General features: G+C 37.7%; 1 protein-coding gene across 4 annotated transcripts in view; it reads left to right on the forward strand.

The window, feature by feature from the left end:
* plxnb3 (plexin B3) overlaps positions 1-27,135 on the forward strand; it is a 188,165-nt gene that overhangs the window by 46,236 nt on the left and 114,794 nt on the right. For 2 of the 4 annotated variants that reach the window (XM_689822.11, XM_021478367.3), the window contains exon 1: positions 25,272-25,417. The exons of the other annotated variants lie outside the window; for them this stretch is intronic. The gene's annotated coding sequence lies outside the window, so the exon portion shown is untranslated. Of the gene's footprint in view, positions 1-25,271; positions 25,418-27,135 lie in introns of those variants that run through there. 4 annotated transcript variants of the gene reach the window in all.

The following is a 27,135-nucleotide window of genomic DNA, read 5'->3' on the forward strand; positions in this document are numbered from 1 at the left end:
CACTTACTAAGCAAACTGCTACTAAGCAAACTGGTAACACCGGAAAAGCCGTCCATAGGGAGGTAAGTGTTTAGCTGGTATCGCTAAAAGGAACAGAAGCCATCGGCGGCCTCATACCATTCATTCATTCATTTTCTATTCAGCTTAGTCCCTTTATTAATCCGGGGTCGCCACAGTGGAATGAACAGCCAACTTATCCAGCTCATTTTTATGCAGCGGATGCCCCTCCAGCCACAACCCATCTCTGGGAAACATTCACACACACACTCATACACTACGGACAATTTAGCCTACCCAATTCACCTGTACCGCATGTGTTTGGACTGTGGGGTAAGCCGGAGCACCCAGAGGAAACCCAGGCACATGCAGCGAGAACATGCAAACTCCACACAGAAACGCCAACTGACCCAGCCAAGGCTCAAACCTGCGACCCAGCGACCTTCTTGCTGTGAGGCGTGCTGTGAGATGTGCTGGCACTTTTCTACGCAATAAAAACTGATTTTTGCCTAGCAAATAATAAAAGAGAAGAAAGCCCAAGTTTCAAGAAAGAAAAAAGTTCATATATAGAGATATTAGGGATTTTCTCTCGCGGGTGCCATTTGCTTTGCTGTTCTCATGTAAATCCACCGGAGGCCGCTGCCGACTGACTGACCAATCGATTTTACCACATTCCCACCCTGTTATTTACTTGTTTATTTTATTTTTTGGCTTCTTTTTTTGTCTTACCTGCTTTCTGGAACTGTTCTTCGCCTGACTAGAACCACGTCGTTGCAGTCAACTCTGCTCCACGTCACAAGTCTGCTGACATACGTGGCGAGCCACTGGACAAACTGATAACAGGGGAAAAGCCGTCCATATGAAGGTCAGCGGTCAGCTGTTAGCACGAAGGAACGGCTTCATACCGCCCCATAGCATTTGTTTTAAAGTTGAAATGCTGCCATAAGTACTTCAGGCTACATAATTCGCGATCACCAGAAATGTATATAGGGCTACGCTTTCAGAATGAGCCTACGATGGTAATTTAAGAACTTTTTTCTTACATCTATCTAATCAAGTAAAGCCAAATTATTATTTAATATACAGTGCTTGCCAAGGCTAACGTTATTTGTTTAAATCCCTAAACTTTTGGTGCTTGCTGCTACAGACATGATTGATACCCCGAATCCTACATTTTCTTGAGGAGAGATGTGCTGGCACTTTTCTACGCAATGAAAACAGATTTTTGCCCAGCAAATAATAAAAGAAAAGAAAATCCCATAAGTTCATATTTAGAGATATCAAAGAGACCTGAGGGTGGACTTGCCTAGCAACCACCCTAGTAACCACAGAGTACACCAGAAGCCGCTGTGTATGCTTTTTCAGATGTCAAATTTCTCTTGCGGGTGCCATTTGCTCTGCTATTCTCGCGTAAATCCACCACAGGCCGCTGTCGACTGACTGACTGACCAATCGATTTTACCACATTCCCACCATGTTATTTACTTGTTTATTTTATTTTTTAGTTTGTTTTTGTCTTACCTGCTTTCTGGAAGCGTTCTTTGCCAGAGTAGAACCCCGTTGTCGCAGTCAACTCTGCTCCACGTCTTAAGTCTGCTGACATATGTGGCGAGCCACTGGACAAACTGATAACAGTGGAAAAGCCGTCCATATGAAGGTCAGCGGTCAGCTGTTAGCACGAAGGAACGGCCTCATACCGCCCTATAGCATTTGTTTTAAAGTTGAAATGCTGCCATAAGTACTTCTGGCTACATAATTCGCGATCACCAGAAATGTATATAGGGCTACGCTTTCAGAATGAGCCTACAATGGTAATTTAAGAACTTTTTTCTTACATCTATCTAATCAAGTAAAGCCAAATTATTATTTGATATACAGTGCTTGCCAAGGCTAACGTTATTTGTTTAAATCCCTAAACTTTTGGTGCTTGCTGCTACAGACATGATTGATACCCCGAATCCTACATTTTCTTGAGGAGAGATGTGCTGGCACTTTTCTACGCAATGAAAACAGATTTTTGCCCAGCAAATAATAAAAGAAAAGAAAATCCCATAAGTTCATATTTAGAGATATCAAAGAGACCTGAGCGTGGACTTGCCTAGCAACCAGCCTAGTAACCACAGAGTACACCAGAAGCCGCTGTGTATGCTTTTTCAGATCTCAAATTTCTCTTGCGGGTGCCATTTGCTCTGCTATTCTCGCGTAAATCCACCACAGGCCGCTGTCGACTGACTGACTGACCAATCGATTTTACCACATTCCCACCATGTTATTTACTTGTTTATTTTATTTTTTTGTTTGTTTTTGTCTTACCTGCTTTCTGGAAGCGTTCTTTGCCAGAGTAGAACCCCGTTGTCGCAGTCAACTCTGCTCCACGTCTCAAGTCTGCTGACATATGTGGCGAGCCAGTGGAAAAACTGATAACAGTGGAAAAGCCGTCCATATGAAGGTCAGCGGTCAGCTGTTAGCACGAAGGAACGGCCTCATACCGCCCTATAGCATTTGTTTTAAAGTTGAAATGCTGCCATAAGTACTTCAGGCTACATAATTCGCGATCACCAGAAATGTATATAGGGCTACGCTTTCAGAATGAGCCTACAATGGTAATTTAAGAACTTTTTTCTTACATCTATCTAATCAAGTAAAGCCAAATTATTATTTGATATACAGTGCTTGCCAAGGCTAACGTTATTTGTTTAAATCCCTAAACTTTTGGTGCTTGCTGCTACAGACATGATTGATACCCCGAATCCTACATTTTCTTGAGGAGAGATGTGCTGGCACTTTTCTACGCAATAAAAACAGATTTTTGCCCAGCAAATAATAAAAGAAAAGAAAATCCCATAAGTTCATATTTAGAGATATCAAAGAGACCTGAGGGTGGACTTGCCTAGCAACCAACCTAGCAACCACCTTTTGCTCATGCGAAGCTCCCGTTTTCATCATGAGACTCCGAAGTGTATCTGCCACACGTTCACGTGCGTGTTCAAAGCACTATTGTGTTTCATACATCACAAAGTCGCCTAATTTATTCTTTTTTTAGTCCCATTTTCTGCTGCTTTTCTCCCACTGCTCAAATTTGCTACAACACATCAATTATTCATATATTCAATTCATAGTCAATTAACGTATCCCGACTGCTGTGACGAAGAGGACACTGTAATATCGCATGTGAGGTGCGGGGAAAACTTATTTCTCTCTCGTCTGCTGTATAGCCTCGGGGGCTTCTGGCTATGAAACGCAAACGAATCGTCTTCAACTTATTATTCCACTCAGAGTGCTGTCGAGAGAGCTGGATATTTGGCTCATGGTGTAAAAAGGAAACTCTGCAGCAGAAAGGGGTCAGCGGTCATGTCCAGCCACAGTAGAGCCATTCAGGCCACGACGAGAAGCATCCAACACGCGGGGAGGTCACAGCGCTTCCGTTAACACACACACACTGTCATCTTTATCAAGTCCCGCTTTGATATTGTAATAGGCATGCGATGCGAGAATTTAAGCTGCTTTCCGTGACTGGAGTGTTCTGTGTCGGGACTGATGGAAAAAGAGAGACAGAGGAATGTCTGGAGTGAAGGTCTGCTGGCCTTGCTTGTGAGAGAGAGAAAGAGTGTTTCTGACACTGCCAGGCATGCAGCAGTGGATGGGCATATAAGCAAGCACGCTTTTTTACACGCATTCTTGCCTGCACTCTTTAGTTCATTTTTTAAAAGGAACCTATTATGCAAAAAATACTTTTATAAGGGGTTTAAACTCAGCTGTGTGGCTACAGTCTGTGAATATAACCAGCTTCTAATAGTAAAAATGTATTAATTTTATTTTTTATATACTTAATAAAAACAGCCGGAACACTTTGATTGACATTCTCCCTTTGTACATGTCATCAGAGGGGGAAACCCCCATCCATTAGTGACCATGTCTTCCTCATTAGCATAATACATTAGTCTTGTTTTTAAATCTGCCACTATGCTGACACACAGGCATTTGTAGCTCCGCCCTCTTTTGAAAAAAGCACTATCTCATTTGAATTTGAAGGCACAATTAGGATCAAAGCCTAAACTCTTTCAAAGAGTAATAACATATTATTATTATTATTGTCATTGAGAGTTATAACATATTATTATTATTATTATTATTATTATTATTGTCATTGAGAGTTATAACATATTTTGTTCATTATTTTGAGCTGAAACTTCACATTTGAGCTGAGATTCACACACTCTAGAGAAATTAGAAACTTGTTTTACATCTTGTAAAAAGGGGCATAATCTGTTCACATTAACTAAAACTGAAGCCTTTATGCACGTTTCTTTACTTGAAAAAAACATTTTCTTAAAATATGCGTAACACTTTAGTTTAGGTCAAAATTCATAGTATTCAAGGGCACCTACTTTCCCCCTTTTTTAGGATTTAACATTAATATTATGGTTCTTATTATGGTGCAGATTTAGATTCAGTTCAAAACACCATTCATTCATTCATTTATTTTTGTTTCCGCTTAGTCCCTTTATTAATCTTTGGTGGCCACAGCTGAATGAACCGCCAACTTATCCAGCATATGTTTATTGCAGCAGATGCCCTTCCAGCCACAGCCCATCACTAGGAAACAAAAATGCACTCTTGCATTCACACACATACACTACGGCCAGTTTAGCTAATTCAATTCATCTAAATAGCACATGTCTGTAGACTTTGGGGGAAACTGGAGCACCCGAAGGAAACCCAAGCAAACACGGGGAGAACATGCAAACTCCACACAGAAATGTCAACTGACCCAGCGACCATCTAGCTGTGAGGTGATTATGCTACTCACTTCGCCACCTTGATGCCTTTATACAGTATATATATATATATATATATATATATATATATATATATATATATATATATATATATATATATATATATATATATATATATATATATACATACAGTATATATATATATATATACATACAGTATATATATATATATATATATATATATATATATATATATATATATATATATATATATRTATATATATATATATATATATATATATATATATATATATATATATATATATATATATATATATATATATATATATATATATATATATACGTATATATATATATATATATATATATATATATATATATATATATATATATATATATATATATATATATATATATATATATATATATATATAAAGCCTTAAATATCCATAAAAATGCCCCTCTAAAATCCTGGAGAGACTTGTAAAGTGAAAGGTTTTTGTTTTTTTTTAAGATTGAAGTGCATGAGGTTTGACTTGATCAACTAGTTCTTCCAATATTTGATTATTGGATGTAGCCTCTTATTGATGTCCTTTTTCGATGCATAAGCAAATGAAAGTCTTCTTTTGACTGTGGATACATGCAATTATATTTCCTATCCCAGCTATCCTGATGACACTCAGACCTACTTAGCCTTACTGCCTAATGACTACAGTCGTATTGACACCCTCTGCCAATGCATTGATGAAATTAACAGTTGGATGTGCCTAAAGTTTCTGTAGTTAAACAAAAAGGAAGTCATTGTGTTTGGGAACAGAGATGAGGTTCTCAAGGTGAATGCGTACCTTGGCTCTAAAGGTCAAACTACAAAAAATAAGGTCAAGAATCTTGGTGCGACTCTGGAGTCAGATCTGAGTTTCAATAGTCATGTCAAAGCAGTAATTAAATCAGCATACTACCATCTCAAAATCATTGCAAAAATCAGATGCTTTGTTTCCAGTGAGGACTTAGAGAAACTTGTTCATGCTTTTATCGGCAGCAGAGTGGATTACTGTAACAGCCTCCTCATGAGCCTTTACAAAAAAAAAAAAAAAAAAAAAAAAAAAAAACTGTCAGACAGTTACAGCTTATCCAAAACGCTGCGGCTAGGATTCTGACCAGAACCAGAAAATCAGACCACATCACACCTGTCCTCAGGACTTTACACTGGCTTTACACTTTATTACATTCAAAATAGATTTTAGTATTATTATTGGTCTATAAATCACTAAATGGCCTAGGACCTCAATACATCACAGATATGCTGACTGAATACAAACCTAACAGATCACTCAAATCTTTAGGATCACATAAACTAGAAAGTCCAAGAGTTCAGTCAAAGCAGGGTAAATCAGCGTTTAGCTACTGCGTCCCTCACTGCTGGAATCAGCTTCCAGAAATGATCAGATGTGCTCCAACATTTGGCACATTCAAGTCAAGACTAAAAAACACATCTGTTTAGCTGTGCCTTTACTGAATGAGCACTGTGCTGCGTCTGACAGATCGTACTATTGTGTCTTTCTTTTCTTTTTCATTCTTTTTTAACCTGTTTTAACATATTTTAATATGTTTTTATCTGTTTTTAATCATTTTAATTATTAGGCTTTTTTTCTTATATTTATCTTTTTTATTCATGTTTATGTAAAGCACTTTGAATTGCCACAGTGTATGAAATGTGCTATATAAATAAACTTGCCTTTCCTTGCTTAAATGATAGGAGACCAATAAAACAATATTTATGTTTTATTGCACATTTGTATTGTAATAAGACCTTACTGTAAAGAGTTATTTCCACAAAAACTGTAAAAGTGTCAAAATAACAATTGTTTAAATGTCTGTCTCTGCTTGTGTGTTTCTCTCTGATGCTCATCCTGTGCTGTTGAAGTCTGTCAGAGTGAGAAGGTGTTGATGTTTTCTTTTTAATTCAACCACAAGCTCTGCAAAATGCATGAGGTGTGATTTCTGACTGCTTGTTTGAGTCAGATGTCATCACTAGGCAAACCACAAAGGTTCACAAGTTGCTGATGAAGTTTTTTATTTTGAGCTGCTGGGAAGAAATGTGTCCAACCAAAGTCTGGCTTCTCATCCTGCAATCTGTTTACTTGCTGCTGTGTGAACTTCCCCTATTTTTCTTCTTTTTTTTTTGTCTTTCTCTCTCTCTTTTTTTTTTTTTTTTTTTTTTTTTTGAACAGTGCTGTTCTTGAAGGTTTGGCTCACCCAAAATAAGAAAATGTTTGTGTGATAGTTTATTCTCTCTTTTTGTTGAGTATATTTCTTTTTCATGCCAACCAGCTGTCTTTGGATTGCTTTTTTGTTGTTTTTTGTCTTTTGTTTTGCTTGGAGAAGATGAAAAAAAAAACATGTTAAAACGATAATTAAAAATAATTACAAATGCCTATTATATTGTTCAAGACCAGCTGATGTTTTGGAAGATATTTCAGTACATGCATGCATAAATATTGTAGAATCTGTGAACCTCCGGAAAGGACAAGACTGTGCTTTGTTTTTTAATTTATTGAACGATTAATTGCATTTTTGTTGCACTTTAAAAAATCCCGGGTTCCACACAAGTCCAAAACATTGTTCCACAACAAATAGATTATGTTAACTTAAAACCACGGTGCTACATAAATAAACATAATCATAAAAATGAACACAACACTGGACTTAAGAGCTATTTTAAACCAGTACATAACTGACATACCAGAGTGGCAATCTATTATACTATGCAAATACATAACTACACACATAACCTAAGACAGACTGTACAAGAACTTTTAAATTAGACAGTACAATATTGAGCAAGATGTGGCACAGGTTGTATTTAAAGGTTGAAGAAAATAAGTCATGCAACAGGATATGTGGTACATTCAAATATAAACACTGTTTTCTTTATTGAGTCCCTGTAAGATGGAGTTTAAGGAAAATATTTGGAGCATATGGAAAAAAATTTTACAGTTGGTTTGTCAAGCCCACTCATGAGGCACACTCAAATGCACAATGTTTTATAGAGACATGGATTGATTTTAAAAAAGTGTCTTGTGCAAATGTGCAAACTGATGAAATCATGCATGTCATTAAAGCAATAAAAGCAACGATTGGTTGGGAAGAACATTGTTTATTTATTGCCCTACACAGAAATATCGTTTGGTTCAAACCCAGTGTAACAGAGGCCAGCAAGTCAAGTGCTTCTTCAGCCTCTTTGTTTAAGCAACCAACTTCCATGCAGAAAGTTCCGAGTTCGATCCCAGCTTGGAGTGGCTTGGGTGGTGTAGGACTAGTGGAGTTACATTGGTGCCATGACCCGTATAGGAGTGAGGTTTAGGAGGGTGAGTGTAACATAGGCCAGCTAGTGTAGTGCTGTGCAGGTAAAACCTTACTCCTCTGAACCTAAAAAGGTGCTCTAGCAACAAATGCTAGAGGCCATCTTCTTAGCCTCCTTGTTAGAGCATCCGACTCCCATGTGGAGAGTCATCAGTTTGGCAGGGTTCAGTTGAATGGATGAATGTTAATAAACTCATTTATTCATTAATTTTCCTTCGGATAAGTGCCACAGTGGAATGAAATGCCAACTTATCCAGCATATGTTTTACACAGCGGATGCTCTTCCAGCAATTCTCCTGTGTGTCATGTCTTTGAATTGTAAGGGGAAACTGGAGCATCCGGAAGAAACTCATGCGAACACGAGGAGAACATGCAAACTCCAACCACACAGAAGTGCCAACTGACCTAGTCAGGGCTCGAACCAGCGACCTTCTTGCTGTGCTGTGAGGCGACAGTACTAACCACTGAGCCACTGTGTTGCCTATTAATAAACTCAACCTAAGCTCATTCTGATAATGTAGTCCCGTGGACATTTCTGTAGACTGCGAAATACGTCCCGGGAGGTATGTATTTTCGCAGTTTTTGTTTTTGCAAATCTGCGAGAGGCCGCTGTGTGCGATTTTTTTATTTATTTATTTATTTTGCATCTCAATTGACTCTAGCGAGTGCCGTTTGCGCCCGCGCTGTTCTCGCATAAACCAACCAGAGGCCTTTGTCAACTGACTGAATGATTGACTGGACGACCGGCCAATTGAATGACCCACGCTACTCCTTCCCTAAACCCAACCAATTTTACGGATTGACAAGCACACACACTTACTTCCCTGTACCCAACAGACGGTTTACAAAAGCCATCCAGAAAAAGAAAAGCCCTTGTTTTGATTTTTTTTTTGTTTTTGGATTTTACCACATCCTCACCTTGTTGTTCACTTATTCATTTTAGTTTTTGGATTCTGCTTTAGTCTTACCTGATTTCTGGAACCCCTCTTCCCTGGACTCGAACCCAGTTGTCGTTGTCGTTGTAGTCAACTCCTTTCTGAGTCTCAAGTCCGCCGAGGTACATGACGAGCTAACTAAACAAACCTTTTGTGGCGGGAAAGCACTCCACACGGAGGTAAGTGGTCAGCCGGTTAGCGCCAAAAGGAACAACGTCAAACCGCCCCGTAGTGTTCGCTTAAAAAAATAAATGCAGTCATACGTACCTCCGGCTACATAATTCACAGTCTCCAGAAATGTCCACGGGACTACAGAATGAGCCTTTGTTGAATAAACTCTATTCTCAGAAATAAAGGTACAAAGCTGACACTAAAAAGTCATATGACATATTTAAAAGGAATATGTTTTTACCTTAATGGTCTATATTGTTCACCTTTGTGCAATTATAAATTACTAATAATTTAAATTATAAGCCTGCTGTGAAATTAACCTTTAACATCTACTGAGTTAAAATTGCCATAGTGGATCAGACCGACATGGTGACTGAACGTTTTTATTTTTAGGTGTCTTAATCCTTTTATCACAGCCTAACCAGCACATTAGATCACTTGTTTGTGCTCTGCATTCGCTTTGTTTGTTTGCTCCAATGGCCTCTCTTTTAATATTAAATGTGCATCCCATAGACATTAATCTGAATAAAATTGATTATTGCTTTCAGGCATTGCTAAGAGCTTTGCCCTCTGTTCTGGAATATTAACACACTGGATATGTATTGATGTCTGATCCAGTGTGCTTGTGTGTGTGTGTGTGTGTTTATGATATATAAGGACACAAATGTGTATTATGACATGAGTTTGACATAGGCGTTACAAGGAGATGGTGAATTATGAGGACAGTGCTAATATTCCCATTTATAAAAAGGTTTATAAATAATTAAGAATGATTTTTTCACAAAGTAAAACTACACACACTTTTCTGTAGGGGTAGGGTGATACTACAGTTTGTTTAGTATTAAACAATCCAAACCTTTCCGCAATTCCCCCGAGAAACAAATCTTTGTGTGTGTGTACTGGTTTTGGTGGTTTACAAGAACACAAATGTGTATGACATGAGCATGACCTACAGTTGAAGTCAGACTTATTAGCCCTCTCTGAATTATTTGCCACCCTGTAATTTCTGTTTAACAGAGATTTTCTCAACACATTTTTAAACATATTAGTTTTCATAACTCATTTCTAATAACTGATTTATTTAATATTTGCCATGATGACCGTAAATAATATTTTACCAGATATTTTTCAGGACACTTCTATACAGCTTAAAGTGACAATTAAAGGCTTAACTAGGTTAATTAGTTTCACTAGGAAGGATAGGTGTAACGCTGGGACTGACACAAACAACTGAGGTTTGGATCCACGTGCAGGTTTAATCAGTGGTCAGGCAAGCAAAGGTCAACACAGGTGCAAACAGGTATATGGAGACAGTCCAGAATCGTAATCAGTAAACAGGCAAGAGGTCAAAAGGCAGGCGGCAGACCAAGACAAACGGGCTAACAAGGCTAAGGTCAAAACACAAGAAAACAAGACTAGGAAACGTGTTGTAGTGTTACTTTACAGATAACAAGACTCGGCAAAGTGAATGAGTGAGTGTGTAGCTTAAATAGTGTGTGCAATCAGTCTCTGACAATCCTCAGGTGGTGTGAGTGTAATCAGTCTAGATGAGGAAGCATGTGTGAGTGTAAGCGGAATGCATGTATGAAAATGTGGTCCAGAAATGGCGGATTTGTAGTCCATGGTTATAGTTAGTGAAATCCAGCAATTATGAAAGACGATCGCTGGTAATCGTGACATTAGGGTAATTAGGCAAGTTATTGTAATCACACTGAACTGAGCTAAACTGAACTGAACTGAACTTAAACACTAAAACCTGAACCACACTGTTCCAGTTACTGAACCACACTGTTCCAGTTACTATGACCATTTATGTGAAGCTGCTTTGACACAATCTACATTGTAAAAGCGCTATACAAATAAAGCTGAATTGAATTGAATTGAATTGTATAACGATGGTTTTATCTGTAGACTATCGAAAAAAATATATAGCTTAACGAAGCTAATAATTTTGTCTTAAAAATGGCTTTTAAAAAATTAAAAACTGCTTTTATTCTAGCCGAAATAAAACAAATAAGACTTTCTCCAGAAGAAAATATATTATCAGATATAAAGTGAAAATTTCCTTGCTCTGTTAAACACCATTTGGGAAATATTAAAAAAAGAAAAATAAATTCAAAGAGGGGGCTAATAATTCTGACTTAAACTGTAGGTATTAGGATGTTGAGATGGTTTGTGAGGACATGTAGTGTCCTTGTGATTCAAAACTCCTTAAAATCATACTTACCAGGGTCTTTGTAAATTCTAAATTTACCACAAGTTACCTGTAAGGCTTGGGTTGAGACTAATGCCATATAATAATGTTTAAATAGCTTTTTTTTTACAGTATAAAATGCAGTACACCTATGGAGAGTCCTCATAAACCTTCTATACAAGTATGTGTGTGTGTGTGCTCTCCATTCAGTGCCTGTCCTTGTGTGCCAATGCGTATTTGGACATGAAGAGCCGTTTAGAGTCCTCCTAACAAATCAGCATTGTTCTGTTGCAGGCCCAGTCCTTGGCTCCAAAAGTGTAAACAGACAACTGTTGGCTGCTGCTCTTCCTGCCAAAAACTTCTTAAGCGAACATACGCTCTGCTTCCATTCCTCCAAACACACCAGTCGGAACCAAGCGGGCTTTTTCTAAAATCCGTGCCATTGTCAAGAGGAACATTTCATCCGAATGCAATCGTAATTAAACCAAAGCCAATTCTCGCATGCCGTTTCCTTACATCTTCCTCTCCTCCCCCTCACTTCGTTATTTCAGGGATGCATCCATTTTTGTTCCACCTGCCAATAATGGTTTCCACCCACCGCCGCGCAGATTTCCCCCCAATTACTGCATGTCACCCTTTCACCTCGCGGCCCCCTCCCTCACGGTCCATTCATTACGCTCGGTGCGCATCGCTCTTTCTCTGGTCACTCTGTCCGTCTTCTTCCCGTCTTTGTGTGCTGGATTAATATTTTATGAGCTCCTTGATGACGGGTGTTCACTGCTGGGCAAACAGGCCCAGCTGAGCCCCCCTTCAGTCTCCCCGCATGCCTGCTCATCAGTAAACCCGCTGGGGAGCCCTTCTCTCTCCTTCACTGACTCCCTCTCTCTCTGTCTTCCTATCTCTTTCTTCTGTGGCTCTAACTAAATACAATGAACCATCATCATTTCTTTGCTGTGTCAAGGAGATTTTGCGTTTTTTTTCTGCGAGGCTGGGTTATTGTAGTTTGGCTAAAGCGGAGAAGCGTTCACACTGTGGATGGTGTTATAATGATGTAGTTTTAAAGATGATATGGTGGTATCGATTATGGCACAGAGTAACAAAAGAGTGCATCTGGGCCCGCCCACTTTTTCAGCTGCACTAATTCTGGAAATATTTTCCCTTTGGGATAGTGAAAAAGTCTTCATTAAAAGCGCTGTAAGCCCTGAGGCAAGCCGAGCAGCTTTGAGGAGAATCACAACCCTATAAACTTTCATTTAAAGCAAGGAGGTATATGGAAAATCAGATAACAAGAGAATGGTGCAACACAAAATTTAAAATCTCCTCATCGTTTGTTCTTCCTCATGTGGTTTTAAACCTTTATGAGTTTCTTTCCTCCTTTGCACACATACAGTAGGCAACTCAGTAGGTAGTGCTGTTGCCTCACAGCAAGAAGGTCGCTGGTTCGAGCCTTGGCTGGGTCAGTTGGCGTTTCTGTGTGGAGTTTGCATATTCTCCCTATGCAAAAGGGTGCTCCGGTTGTGTTTCCTCTGGGTGCTCCGGTTTCGCCCACAGTCCAAAGACATGTGATACAGGTGAATTGGGTAGGCTAAATTGTTTGTATGTATGAGTGTGAATGAGTGTGTGTGGATGTTTCTCAGAGATGGGTTGCAGCTGGAAGGGCATCCGCTGCGTAAAACCATGCTGGATTAGTTGGCGGTTCATTCCGCTGTGGCGACCCCAGATTAATAAAGAGACTAAGCTGAAAAAAAAAAAGAATGAATGAATGTTGAACACATAAGGTATTTTGAAGAATGCTGGCACATATTGATGTCAATAGGCTCTATTTTAACGATCTAGGCGCAAAGTCTAAAGTGCATGGTGTAAGGCATTAAGGGTGTGTCCGAATCGAACTTTTGCTATTTTAAGGATAGAAAAAATTAACATTATCAGAACTGCTACAAGACTAATAGGTTCTGAAACTAGTAATACCTACTAGTATTCAAACAGTTTACGAGCAATGCACTCTGAATGAAGCGCAAAGAATTTTTAAGTAACCCATCTCATGTACTCTTCCCATTTTACTATCTTTTTACCTTCTGGAAGAAGATACAGAACCTTCCGGTGGAAGCTAAACAGACTTAAGAACTCTTTTATTCCAGTGTCAATCAGACTGTTGAACAATGATCGATAGTGTATGTAATTCTTTTGCATGTTGTCTTATTTTGAACTGTTATCGTGTCAGAACTAGATGAAGTGCTGTGTGAGTCCACAGAAAATTTCCCCTTGAGGGACAATAAAGTATAGAAACAAACAAACTCCACACAGAAACGCCAACTTTTCCCACCCGGTACTCGAACCAGCGACCTTCTTACTGTGAGGCAACAGTGCTAACCACTGAGCCACTGTGCTGCCTTTTAAAACATTCATTCATTCATTTTCTTGTCGGCTTAGTCCCTTTATTAATCCGGGGTCGCCACAGCGGAATGAACCACCAACTTATCCAGCACGTTTTTATGCAGCAGATGCCCTTCCAGCCGCAACCCATCTTTGGGAAACATCCACACACACATTCACACACACACTACTGACAATTTAGCCTACCCAATTCACCTGTACCGCATGTCTTTGGACTGTGGGGGAAACCGAGCACCCGGAGGAAATCCACGCGAACGCAGGGAGAACATACAAACTCCACACAGAAACGCCAACTGAGCCGAGGCTCGAACCAGCGAACCAGCGTCCTTCTTGCTGTGAGGCGACAGCACTACCCACTGCGCCACTGCGTCACCCCCTTTTAAAACAATGTTGTGTAGAATAAAAAAATGGATCTCGTGCAGGTGGTTTGTCAAACCCACTCACCTGTGTGAAGTACAAATTGCAAGATGTTTTTCCAGAGACATGGAGTGTTGATAAAAAAGTGTCTGGTGCATATGGATTGGAGTGTGTCCAGGTGGTTTGTCAAGCCCACTAACCTGTTCCAGAAGGTGTCAGGTGCATATAAAGAGGAGAGAGTGTGTCACATACAGGTCAATTGTACAATAATCAGTGGTTCTTTTCTGAACCTTTATATTTAAAAGCACTAACAATGCCAAGAATGTGGCTTTAATTCTCATGTGTAACTTTAATCTGATGCAGCGTAACTTGATTTGGATGATAGGGTCTGCAAATGTATGATTAAATCTCAGCAACACTAAAATAACTTGGGTACAAAGCACGGTTTCAATTCCCCGTCTGAACTGATTTCCTCATGAACAAAAAAGATACTGGCTCTATTTGCAGAAAGGTGCATATGTGTATTTTGGCACTAATGATTTTCCCCATGGTGTATTTAAAATGCCTCTCTTTTAAAATGCTCTTGTAGGTTGACACCGTGGGAAATGTCACAGCCGGGTGACATTTGACAAATGAAGCTCAGCCTATGCCGAGGAATCTATTAAAGCTGTGCGTTTGAGAGACCTGCGCTGCTTTCAATTGGCATTGTGTGAACCCGACAGTATCCGTGTCAAAACCCGGTGCAACAGAAACACACGGGTGTCAAACCCCATCTGTTTCTCCAGCTGCGGCGCGGAGAGGCGTGTCTCGGCAGTCCTCCCCCTGCAGCACCCCAAATCCACCCCAAAAGCAGCACGCTTCACTTCATGCCCCAATGTGAGCATTAAATATTGAGGGGAGCTACATCAGGCTTGAGTGATCATTTTGGGTGGATTAAACTTTGGTTTTGTTTCATTTTGACCCTTTACAACAAAAATAGTACACATTAACTATTTAGCAACCAATTTTTAAGATATAGTTCGTAATTTTACAATGAAATATTCTAAAATCATGTCAGTTTTTTCACAGATATTCAGATTGTTTCTTATATTGTTATTGATTCATACATGCATCAATTGTTTTAATTAATTGCATATTAGTAAGAAGTTACTCCAAATGAAAGTCATTAATGTGTTAAATGTGAAGGTGCACAAGAGATAAATATTTTATTCAACATAAAATGTACTACATGCATACTTTTAGGCTACAATAGCAATTAGGGCTGCACAATATCAGCATCGATAACGCAATGTGCGCATCCGCAATAGTCACTTCGCAAAGATATGCAATGTCAAGTCTGAATTATAGTTAACCAGGAGCCACAGAATCATATTTAATCAGGAGCCACAGAATCATATTTAATCAGGAGCCTCAGAATCATATTTAATTGCTGTATTTTTAAGGAATTTATATCATTAATCCAAAAAACATTTCTTTCTTAGAATTTTTGTCTTGTTTCTAGCCCAAATATCTACATTTAAAAGCAAAAATAGGATTATTTTACGTACCCCACTGGCAGATCTCTTTAAAACAAGCAAAAACTCGAGGGGGGCGCTAGTGAGCAGGTATGGGATAGGTGGTGTTTTGGGTGAGCTCCGCTAAATTTGATTAACTTAACTGTATTTTGAGCGTCTTTTGTTTGCAAACCGCGTTAAAACATCATTTAATACTTTGTTTACACAAATTTTCTTTCTGTTTTGGTCAAGGAGATACGTAAATGGCGAAAAATCTGCGACAATATACCTACACCGGAAAGACAATTGTGAGTAGGCCTGGCGCCTCGTGTACTGATCAGAAATCGCCAGAGAAACTAACCGAGATGGAGGATACAAAAGCTGAAATCCTGTCGCTCTTGAAAAATGACATCCCCACGTTGCTTAGGGTCGAACTGAAAGCTGTTCTTTCGGACGAATTTAACAACATGAGATCGGAACTACAGGCTGTCAAAACTGAAGTTGTCGGCAACATCACCCTACTGCGATCTGACTTTGAAACCATGAAAAAGACGGTTACTGAAATAGAACACGGGCTGTCTACATGTTCGGATGATGTGACTACATTACAAAAGTCAGTGAGAGAACTTGAAACGGCTGTTACGGCGTTGCAGGAGAAATGCACTGATATGGAGGGTAGGATGAGGAGGTCGAACATACGTATACTGAACGTGGCAGAAGGACCAGGCTCGAGCTCTCCAGATTCAGTCTCAAAGTTGTTAAAGGAGGTCCTAGAAATTGACAGAGAGATACTCGTGGATCGCTCGCACCGTGGCCTCCAGCCCAAACAGCCCGGTGGCAAACCTCGGGTAATTGTGGCCAAATTACACTACTACAGGGACTGTGTCGAGATTCTCCGCAGAGCAAGAGAGACGGGACCCCTCAGATTTAAAGGATCTACAATCCTCATATTTCCTGACTACCCTCCAAGCGTGGCTCGCGCACGATCAGCGTTTAATGATGTCAAGAAGTTGCTTCGAGGACGAGACGGAGTGCGTTATGGTATTCTCCACCCAGCAAAACTCAGGATCACTTACAATGGAAACGAGAAGGATTTCTGTGACCCAGAAGAAGCCATGACATTTGTGAAGAGAAATATCGTCTTGGACAATGTTGAACATTAGACAAAATATTGTGCATCTGACGGGCGAGGCTACTGTATAGAACAGACACTGAACTTGCATTACAGATATTCAACGTGCTTCAAAAAGACATTTATTACTTACTTTCCATTTCAAATTTTTTTTCTATAAATGGTGAGCAGATGACATCTTTAGAATTCGAAGACGCAACGAGGTTGTAGAAAGCAAACCTTTTTTTTTTTTCCCTTTAAATCTTTTAAAGTCATCTACGTTCTTAGTTGATTATTATTGTGTTGTGTAAACCGACCACTTTAAGTTAAATATAGTGAAATAAGGTTACACGCTCTATATTTATGTTTGGTTTAGGAGCGCCTGCTACACTGTGATTTCTCCAAAACAAACACTTAAATGTGTGGAAACTTAATCAATGGGGTTGGGAGTCACTCTGTTCATTCGAGTGACGTGTGGGTGGGTTTAACAGCACTAGTTTTACATTTTATAAATTACTTTATGTACCTTTTCTTTATTAGGGGGGAGGAGAGATTTCTGCTTCATTTTTCAAATGATTAACAAAATGAATAAATCATCAGGCTGCAACATTAATATTATTAGCTGGAATGTTAAGTCCTTAAATCACCCTGTTAAGCGGAAAAGTGTACTTTTGCATTTAAAACAACTTAAAGTAGGGATTGCTTTTCTTCAGGAAACGCATTTGCGTAAAATAGATCATTTTAGGTTAAAATGTGATTGGGTGGGTCAATTATATCACTCTAATTTTAATTCTAAATCTAGGGGAACAGCAATCCTTATTGAAAAAAATGTCCCATTTGAGGCCTCGATGGTAAAAGCAGACCCTGCAGGTCGCTTCATCATTGTTATTGGCAAACTTTATAATATCTCAGTCATCTTAGCTAATGTGTACGCACCAAATTATGATGACAGTGTTTTCTTTACAAATATCTTCTCTAAACTAGCAAATTTGGACACACACTCTTTGATATTAGGAGGAGATATGAATTGTGTAATGTCATCCTTAGATCGTAGTTCAGTTAAAACTACTCCCTCGTCAAAGTCAGCTGAGGCCATTAAAACATTTATAGATACATATGGGGTATCAGATATTTGGCGATTTCGTAATCCTGTGTCTAGAAGCTATTCTTTTTTCTCATCTGTCCATCAGACATATTCCCGCATAGACTACTTTTTTCTAGATAATAATCTTATACCTCTGATTAGCTATTGTGAATATTGTGCCATTGTTATCTCTGACCATGCCCCTTTATTAATGACGCTGTGCATCCCAGTCACACTTGACAAATATTGTCCCTGGCGTTTAAATACATTACTGCTTTCAGATGAAACATTTACTAACTTGATATCCTCTAAAATTAAAATATTTCTTGAACTTAATCAAACACCAGAAACATCTTTCTCAGTAATATGGGAAGCTATGAAAGCATATTTAAGAGGAGAGATAATATCCTATAGTTCCTATATTAGAAAAAAACAAAGAGTCAGGCTTGAGGAATTAACCAATGCTATAATTAAATTAGATGCCACACTAGCCCTTACACCATCACCCACCCTAAATAAACAAAGATTATCGCTTCAAACTGAATATAATCTTCTAAACACCAAACATATTGAGAATTTATTAAATAAAACACGTTATAGAATATACGAACATAGTGAGAAGACGGGTAGAATTTTAGCTCATCAGTTAAGACAAAAAGCAGCAGATCGCACTATTACCCAAATAATAGATCAATTAGGCCAAAAACATACAGAGCATCAGCAGATTAATCAATGTTTTTATGAGTTTTACTCAAAATTATACAAGTCAGAATCTCCTAAGGACCCAAATTTGCTCTCATCTTTTTTTGATAAAATTACTATTCCTTCAATTGATAAAGAGACTGCAGCCGAACTTGAGGCCCCTTTTTCAGTTCAAGAAATAAATGCCTCAATATTGTCAATGCAAAACTCTAAGTCACCTGGACCTGATGGGTTTCCGAGCGAATTCTATAAAAAATTTAGGAATGACTTAGCTCCACTGTTGTCAAATGTATTTGGGGAAGCATTTCATTCTGGGACTCTTCCTCCAACTATGCAACAAGCAGTCATAACGCTTATCCTCAAGGAAAATAAAGACCCTCTCGAATGTGGCTCTTATCGCCCAATCTCTCTTCTCAATGTAGACAGCAAAATCCTGGCCAAAATGTTAGCTCGTAGGCTGGAAAACGTTCTGCCTTCTGTAATATCGAGTGATCAAACTGGGTTCATTAAAAACCGGCAACTATTTTTCAATATACGAAGACTCTTAAGTATTCTTTATGATCCCACTCCGTCTAATACTTCTGAGGTACTACTATCGCTTGATGCTGAGAAAGCATTTGACAGGGTGGAGTGGGACTTTCTTTTTTATGTTTTGGAAAAATTTGGGTTTGGTTCAAAATTTATTCATTGGATTAAAATAATTTATAACTCACCGGTGGCGGCAGTGCGAACAAATAATAATCTATCTCCTTTTTTTTCTTTACAACGTGGTACTAGACAGGGCTGCCCATTATCTCCTCTTTTATTTGCATTGGTAATCGAACCACTAGCCGTGGCTATACGAGAGAATACTCTAATTAAGGGAATATATAAAGGGAATGTTGAACACAAAGTTTCTTTGTACGCAGATGACATGCTTGTATACTTATCTCATCCACTTACAAGCTTGCCAGCACTGATTGGACTTTTAAATGATTTCGGGAAAATTTCGGGTTATAAAATTAATATTAAGAAAAGTGAACTTATGCCGGTGAATTGTACAGCTTACACAACATTATCTAACTCATTTGCGTTTAAAATAAGTACCGAAAAAATTAAATACTTGGGTGTCTGGGTTACTCATAAATATCATAAACTTTATAATGCTAACTTTAGCCCACTTATACATAACTTAAAACAAGATCTTGATCGTTGGAACCTGCTTTCTTTATCTTTAGGAGGTAGAATTAACACTGTTAAGATGAATATACTGCCTAGACTGCTATTTTTATTTCAGTGTCTTCCAATTTTTTTAACCAAGTCTTTCTTTAACAACATAGACTCCCTTATATCTGATTTCATCTGGAATAGGAAAATACCTCGCATGCGTAAAAATTTATTACAAAGACACTGCTCTTTTGGTGGGTTATCTCTCCCAAATTTCCAACATTATTATTGGGCTTCTAACATTAAATTTATGTTGTATTGGATTAACCCTTCTGATAATCCCACATGGTTACAACTAGAAAAGGCTTCTTGTAAATTTGCATTATCTTCTTTACTCTGTTCTAAGATTCCTCTTCCTGATCCAATATCTAGATACTCTCCGAATCCAATTGTTAAAACATCTTTTAAAATATGGCACCAATTTAGACGAGCTTTATCATTTACTGATCTATCCATGCAGGCCCCTATTATAAAAAATCATATGTTTACTCCTTCGATTGCAGATGCTACATTTAATTGCTGGATAGAAAAAGGGCTCACCACACTGAATGATTTATATAGCGATTCCAATTTCATGTCCTTCAACCAAATAAGAACAAAATACAATATCCCTAAAACACATTTCTTTAGATATCTACAGATCCGCAGTTTTATGATTTCTAATACAGTAGATTTTCCAACTTTACCTACAGAAACATTACTTGACACCATTTTAAAAACCAATCCAGTTCTCAAAGGTAATATAGGTGTGATTTACTCTTTTATCTCCTCACAAAATCTAACTTCAGTAACAAAGTCGAAACAACAATGGGAAAATGAACTTGAGTTGACCCTCTCTGAGGAAATTTGGCTAGACATTATAAATAAGATTCATTCAACTTCAATTTGTTTGCGACATACAATTATTCAGTTTAAAGTGGTCCATCGCCTTCATTGGACAAAAGCAAAATTAGCAAAATTTTTACCAACTATAAATCCCCTATGTAATAGATGTGACGTAGAAATAGCTAATCACACACACATGCTTTGGTCATGCTCTAAAATTACCAAGTTCTGGCAATTAATATTTAATTTTTTTTCAAATGTTTTACATGTAACAATTGACCCTTGCCCTGTTACAGGAATATTTGGTTTAATAACAGATCCCGGTTTAGACAATAATACCAAAAGCATGATTTCTTTTTCAACATTAATTGCTAGACGTCTTATACTGCTCAAATGGAAGGACAAATTTCCTCCAACTTTTAATCATTATATTAGGGACCTTATGTACCATCTTACAATGGAGAAGATTCAGTGTTGACATATATAAAACAAATGGATCAAAACTTAATTTTTTCAGTTTGACCATTATTTATGGGTTTCTCACATTTTTTTCCCTCCATTTTATTTGACTACATTTTAATTTCTATCTAAATTATTTAATTTCTTTGTTTTACATTTGCTAAGCCTATTGTGACTCGTTGTGTGCGTATATATGTACAATAGATGAGTGAACATATAATGGAACTTTTGTCTATTTGTATTGTATGTATGTATATATTGCGACAGAATGTAAAACAGATTAAAAATAGGCATAACATATTGTTTATAAACGGTGCTGTGGGGTGGGGGGGCTCTGTTGGAGCAAAGATCATTTTTCTCTGTTTTTCAATTACTTTTGAAATTGATGTTTTATTGACCAAAATGTTAATAAAAAGATTTGAAAAAAAAAAAAAAAAAAAAACAAGCAAAAACTCTTAATTTCTACTGATTTCTTCTGATGGTGAAAACTAAACATTATTTTTTTACTTGTTCTGAGAATTTATTTGATATTTGGACTAGAAATAAGACAAAAAGTAAGAAAAGCATTTTTTTTGCATCGTGATTATTTAATTTCTGTACCCCAATACTGTTGCTGTTATCTTCTGAAACTATGTTCATTCATTCATTCATTCATTCATTCATTCATTCTCTTTTCGGCTTAGTCCCTTTATTAATTAAGGGTTGCAACAGCGGAATGCACCGCCAATTTATCCAGCATATGTTGGAATGCCCTTACAGCTGCAACCCATCACTGGGAAACAACCATACACATTGCACACTCATACACTACGGACAATTTAGCTAACCCAATTTACCTGTAATTTGGACTTGGGGAAACCGGAGCACCCGGTGGAAACCCACGCAAACACGGGAAGAACGTGCAAACATGCAGACATGCCGAGGCTAGAACCAGCGACCTTCCTGATGTGAGGCAACAGCACTACCTGCTGCGCCACCTCATCGCCCAGTCTTGAACTTTATTTAAGTGGCAAACTTTATAATTTCTTGTGCCTAAATGGCTTAAATTCTCTTAAAATCTTACAGTCACAGGCCTTAAAAAAACACATCCGAATGAAAGTCTTTCATGTTATTAAATTAGAGTTACTCCTTGCAACGACTCCACAAATCACATTTTACAGTGATTACAGCAGATTTGCACATTGCAATATTAATGCTGAAATGCTATATTGTGCAGCCCTAAGTCCAAAAACATGTGGTATAGGTGAATTGGGTAAGCTAAAATTGTCCGTAGTGTATGAGCGTGAATGAGTGTGTATGGATGTTTCCCAGTGATGGGTTGCCGCTGGAAGGGCATCCGCTGTGTAAATCACAGATTAATAAAGGGACTAGGCCGAAATTAAAATAAATGAATGAATATCTTGTCTGTTGACTGCTAAAATGGCAATAAAATTCACTTTGTTATTTTTGTTTAAGTCGACAGAGATAAAAGACTTCCATGATGCAAATTCACAACTGTAAATGAACAGAAAACACCATGTGAACCACAAAACACTGTTAATTAATGAATATTATTACAGGGTTTATACTTTATATAGTATTCATAAACACTTTTATTAGCGACACTAGTGGACGTTTAGTGAACTGCAGTTAGCAACTTTGGCAAATGCTTGCACGTTACAAGAGACTAAACATGATTTTTTGCCTCTCTTTCCTGATATGTATCTTAAATTTCACTTAGTTCAATTTCACTATACGAAAGTGCATGTGACAAATAAAGGCCTGATTTGATTGAATGCCCTGATATACCGATAATAATATCCATATGCTGTCCACGAGCTGATAACGACATTTAAATGAATGTGTAAACATGTGCTGCGAATAAGCACACAAGAAAAACGACAACAGTGACAAAGCAGATTATCATAGTGATATGATTGTATGATGTTTGTACAAGCTCGGCAGTTCTCCGGGATAATGTCAACAGATGAGGTGATTAAAATGACAACTGTCTATGATGGTTTAATGATCATAGCTATGCAAGTCTTCAGTTGGAATTAACGTCCTTCTCATTTCACAACATACCAATGTTTAAGAACAGTGTATCAGCATGAAATTGCATGTTTCATACGTGTTTTTTGTAAGCATCCGTCACATAAATATTTACACACAGGCTTACATAGACAACCTAGAAAATTAGGGATTAAATTAAAGGTTTAAATGTTTATACATGGAGAAAACGGCGGCTCAGTGGTTAGCACTGTCACCTCGCAGCAAGAAGGCCTCTGGTTTGAGTCCTGGCTGAGCCACTTGGCATTTCTGTGTGGAGTTTGAATGTTCTCCCCGTGTTGGCATGGGTTTCCTTCGGGTGCTCTGGTTTCCTCCACAGTTCAAAGACATGCGCTATAGGTGAATTGGATGAACTAAATTGGCCGTAGTGTATGTGTAAGTGTGTATGGGTGTTTTTTCCAGTACTGGGTTGCAGCTAGATGAGCATCCGCTGCGTAAAACATATGCTGGATGATGCCCTGAGAAATAAGAGACTAAACCAAAGAAAAATGAATGAATAATTCCTAACTGACCTATTCTAAGTCTAATGCAACCTAAAATGACTCTCTCTTTCTCTCTCTCTCTCTCTCTCTCTCTCTCTCTCCTGCTCTCATGTGTAAGCTAACTCTGTGTCAGCAAATCAGACTGACTGACAGGCACCGAGTGTTTAAGATTGATTAAATTAATTGGTTAAATATCCCTCATTATCATTGTCGTTTCATTGACATCTGCCAGATAATCAGGACATTGTATATGCATGATCCCTCATTTAAAAAAAAGATCAAGAGGTTATTCAAAAAGGAAAACTAAGTCTTTATGTAGAAATAAGAAACAAAAAGTATAAATATAAGAAAAGCTTTTTTTTTTGCATCGTGATTATTTAATTTCTGTACCCGAATACTGTTACTGTTATCTTCTGAAACTGTACTCATTCATTCATTCATTCATTTATTCATTCATTCATTCTAATTTGGGCTTAGTCCCTTTATTAATCAAGGGTTGCAACAGCGGAATGGACCGCCAACTTATCCAGCATATGCTGGAATGCCTTTCCAGCTGTAACCCATCACTGGGAAACAACCATGCACATTGCACACTGATACACTACGGACAATTTAGCAAACCCAATTTCTTTACCAACATAATAAAAAAGCTGAAAAAAATTAATCTTAATAATTCTAAATCTGTTAAATAATATACAAAACAATACAAAAGAGGCATAAATATGAAAAGGAAAGGTGAAAAGGTGTTTTCCTGTATAAGTAATAAACTGTAGTACCACCCATGGAGAAGCCAAATATATAAATGAACCGCCAATTTATCCAGTATGCCCTTCCAACTGCAGCCCATCGCTGGAAAACACCCATACACACTCAATCACACACATACACTACATCGAATTTAGCTTACATAATTTCCTTTTCATATTTTATGCCTCTTTTCTATTATTTTGTATTTTATTTTACAATGATATTATTATTAATAACATATTTTCAGCTTTTATATGATGTTGGTAAAAGCAGACAAAACCTTTTGTTTTCATATTTTATGCCTTTTTTCCATAATTTTTGTATATTACTTTACAGATATTATTATTATTATTATTATTAACATTACATTTTTTCATGTAATTTCATGTAGTTTTATTATTACATGTTCTGTTTTTATAAGATGCTAGTAAAGACCAAAGACAATGTTTACCTTTTTCTATATTTATATGGCTTCTCCTTTGGGTGGTACTACAGGTTTTTACTTGTACAGGAAAACACCTTTTCACCTTTCCTTTTCATAGCACAGCCTTTATATGATGTTGGTAAAAGCAGAAAAAACCTTTCCTTTTCATATTTTATGCATTTTGTGCACTATTGTTGTATATTACTTTACAGATATTACTATTATTATTAATATTAACATTACATTTTTTGATGTGATTTCATGTAGTTTTATATGATGCTGGTAAAGACCAAAGACAATGTTTACCTTTTCCTTTACATATATACTATTTTATTTATATGAAACAGTATAAAAGAAAGGCATAAAATATGACAAGGAAAGGTTTTGTCTGCTTTCACCTGTAATACCGCCCTTACCTAAGGAGAAGTCACGCCCATTCCAGAAGCGCTTCAATGAAACTGTTTCATGACGTGTTTGCCCCGCCCTCTCTCCCCCAGAGCGGCTTTGCGCTGCTCGCTGGAGTCGCAGGCGCTTCACAACAATGTAGCACACGCATAATGGGATTTACCGGCTTCACTTTCAAACGTTTTTGTTGTTGTTTTAAAAATTAATAAGACTTTCGCTTCGACTTCAAAGGGAATGAAACGCAGTGCCGCTGAATGAAGTGAGTAAAACTGAGTCCGCTGAGAAACTTTTCCTGCATTTATGCCTGATTTAGATTGTGAGCGCTGAATGTTAATCTGTAGACGCTTTCAGAAAGACACTTGCTGTTTGAAGAATAATACAAGTGCATTTCTGTATTTAAAATAATGACATTTGTGATGGATATGTTTATAGTTGTGTTATATTAAGTTGTAGCGAGTGTCAAAGGAGTTATCTTGGGTTTAAGAGATTATTAAGCAGCGCAATTAGGAATAATGTATTATATTAGTCATTTACCTGACAGGGATTTTTATTACTGAGGTAAATTTGGTTTTAGACTTTCAAACTTTTTAATTAGTAATATAAATTCAGAAAAGTATTCTTTGCAAATTCTAAATAGTGAAATTATTTTAGCAGCCATGCAGTGAATATTAAAGTACAACGCTGTGCACAGTCAAATACATAGTGCTAATGTTGCTTTGAAGCCATACTTGCATGTGATTTCAGACCGAATATTCAATGTACCATGGTAGACAATATAGGAAGCATGTCACAGTTGTCACTGAGTGAATGTGCGAATATAAAACCAACTTTACCTCAATATTTGTATTTAGTGTTTCATAATTTACCAGCAGAGCACTGAACATAATGTATCTTTGTGTCCAGCGTGTTTATATTTTATAACCTCTCACTGCAGATCTCAGAGAGTATCCATTGATTTTTTTTTTTCTCTTGCAATCTATTTCAAGCTCTAACAAGCTTCACTTTGATAGTAAAGAAAAAAAGAAACATGAAAAGCCTCTTTCTGTAAGAGTCTGGCTTTGAAATGTAGTTTGGAAACATTTTTAATAAACTAACCGAGCATTATTCAGTTCTGTCTATAAAACTTTCTGATTAAGATTGTTAATAATCGTACATAAATAGCATCACACAAATGTTCCTGCATTTGAAACAATCATCAGACAGCTGCGTGGCTATTCTCAAGACTCCAATTAGACCAAGGTGTCTAGTCAGAGACCTCCAAATGGCATGATAACCTGTTGTGGAGTGTATGTAATGTATTCAAGCCTAATTGGAAGAGAACTAAATGTTTAATCACACATTTACTCAGTGGTTTTCCAGCTTCTGTATCAGCAGCTTGCGGTTATTGTACTATTCCTGGGGGAGGTGTGGTGCGCCACTCTAGGAGTCGTGTTTGGGATTGTGTCTTTTCAGCGAGCCGTACCAAGTTTCATGAAACCCGAACATCTCTTTTCACCCTCTGTTTCTTTTTTTTTTTCTTTACGCACTCCCCCTGTTGTTATGACTCCATTGTCTCCTTTCTAAATGCCTCCTCCCTTTTAGTCCCTGAGGAGCGGTGGGTTTTCACCTTGTGTTCAGCATATGGGGGGCGTAATTTGCTGCTCGTGTTGACATTCTTTTATTGTTTCGCACACACGGTGCCCACAAACAAGTTTTTCCTCCCTTCAGTCTCTAATTCGAAATTGCAATCCTGCATATTTGCATTTTCGTTCCCTCTTCAAAGGCGGCCCTTATCTTGTAAAATGTTTGGCTTGTAAACGCTTTAGGGAACCTTCATTCTTAGTCGTTATTACGCTCACTAAGCTGGGCAGACAACAAAAAATACAGCTGTTTTTGTTCTTTTCATCCTATAAAACAGCTATTAAAAAAATGAAAATCCTGTCATTGTTTACACACTCTTTACCTTTATGAGTTTCTTTTTTCTGTTAAACACTAAAA

This window comes from Danio rerio, chromosome 8, assembly GCF_049306965.1.
Source record: "Danio rerio strain Tuebingen ecotype United States chromosome 8, GRCz12tu, whole genome shotgun sequence".
Taxonomy (NCBI): domain Eukaryota; kingdom Metazoa; phylum Chordata; class Actinopteri; order Cypriniformes; family Danionidae; genus Danio; species Danio rerio.